At 56.5% G+C, this 1,966-nt stretch overlaps 1 protein-coding gene across 1 annotated transcript in view; it reads left to right on the top strand.

Annotated features, from left to right (window-relative positions):
- Positions 1 to 1,966, top strand: part of ABCC12 (ATP binding cassette subfamily C member 12) — a 55,450-nt gene that overhangs the window by 38,270 nt on the left and 15,214 nt on the right.

Genomic DNA, 1,966 nt, shown 5'->3' with positions numbered 1-1,966 from the left:
ACGTGCTGTCCGGCCGGGGGGGCAGCCCACGCCCTGCTCCCCTCAGGAGCCAGTGGACAGATCTGGCTCAGCGAAAGGAAGACGCGTAACGATGGGACCAGCAACGACAGGGAGGGACGAGAACCCCAGCGCCGGCGTGGGGTTCGCAGCATTGGGGCTCTGTGTGTGTGGTGGGGGCAAGTTCAAGGCCGGACAGTATGGCTCTGAAACTCATTTCAATGTCTTTATTTTGATTCGAGCTCCAGGACTGGGGGGATGGGCATGAAGGTGGGGAGCCGGGAAGAGAGCTCGCCCCCAATCCCTCTGCTTACATCTCTAGCGCTAGCTGTGTCCCTTGGCACCCCGGGATGGCCTCTGCCGTGATTAAACCTCTGAATTTCAGACAAAAGATGGAAGACTCACTTCTGCTCAGCGCATCTGCCCAGTGGCTGAGGGAAACCCGCCTTTCCAGGGAACTGGGCGGGGGCCGGGAGAGCCGCTGCGGAGACCCCGTGAGGCTGTCGCGTTGCAGGGTCCCTCTGCCCTGGGCCAGGGCACTCTCAGCTTGCTCCTGTCACTTACTCACTATTCTATTTTACAGATGTGGAAACTGCAGTCTTGACAGGTGAAATCAGCTGCCAAAGGCCTAGGTGGGGTTTGAACCCAGGGGGACCGGCTTGTGTTTCTGACAACCCGTCTGCTCTGATCCCCAACCTGTGACCTGCACGGCCCCCCAAGTAAGCGTGGCCCGAGGCCCTCTGTGTCTGACCTGTGCAGACCTCCCTAGGTTCTTCTGGCTTTAAATGGACTAAAGAAGGAAATTCACACCCGACTTTTGCACCTTAGATATCATTCGACTTCTAACCAAGATCATTCCTTAATCGAGTCTGCCACAAATCAGCAGAAAAGACCCCAGGCTGAACGCCTGCCTTAGCTGTGGGGACGCCTTGTGGATGCAGATGGCGCGGTGATGAGCCATCCTCCAGGGTCCCGCCACTGATGTGAGGACGTGGAGGGCATGGTGAGGTTAGGGGTGAGGTTAGGGGTGAGGCTGAGGTGAGGTTGGGGTGGGCGCCCCTCCCAGCAGGGTGCCGGGTGAGGTTAGAGGTGAGGTTAGGGGTGAGGTTGGGGTGGGCGCCCCTCCCGGAACAGATGAGTGGACGGAGCCATGACACCAGCCCCATCAGCAAACGTCTCTAAACAACTGGTGACGACCACTGCTGCCAACCGCTTCTTGCAAGAACGTTCTAGGCCATGGGCTGAAAGGCAGTGTCTTCCCCCTTCCCTGAGAGCCAGGCCTCATTAAGAAAAGAACTTGGTTGTGTCCAAAAGTTCCTCAGAATGACAAATTAATTGAGCTTTTTATACACCGCGGCCTCGGGGGCGAGGAGGAACTGGGTTATTCCCAGAGGGCCTGCTGCATGGCGCGGCAGCCTGCTGGCTTACGGGGAGCCCCGGGCGGAGTGCCGGGGTTGGGGCGGGGCGCACCCGGCACCGCTGGGAACAGGAGAATTCGCAGGGACCAGACTGGGGTTGACCTGATTTGTTACTGGGGAACGCGGCCTGGTGCCTGGATTAGAAACACAAGAGGGAACGTGTTTCGAGTTTTTATGTCACTATCCTCAGGTCATCATCGACGACGTTATCATCCTCAGCCCAGACGATATTTATTCAGTCTGCTGGGCTAGGCGCCTAGTTATGGCAGCCAAATAAACTTGGACTAATTCATTATGAAATGCGCGCCCACATCTGGACCCCAGTCAGTCAAATATTAATCCACCAATTTCCGAGGATCCGTGATGTACTGAGCCATCAGTTCTAAAGCCTGGCTCTACACTAGAATCACCCGGAAAGGTTTAAAAGGAAACCTGAGCCTGGGCCCCCTGTCAAACCAACGGAACCCACACCTCAGGCCGTGGGACCTGGCATCTGTGTTTTTAAAAAAGCCCCACTAGAGACTCTAACGTGGAGAAATTATAAAGCAAAG

Source organism: Pteropus alecto, unplaced genomic scaffold (genome assembly GCF_000325575.1).
Source record: "Pteropus alecto unplaced genomic scaffold, ASM32557v1 scaffold123, whole genome shotgun sequence".
NCBI lineage: Eukaryota > Metazoa > Chordata > Mammalia > Chiroptera > Pteropodidae > Pteropus > Pteropus alecto.
This window is presented reverse-complemented; position numbering and strand designations above follow the sequence as displayed.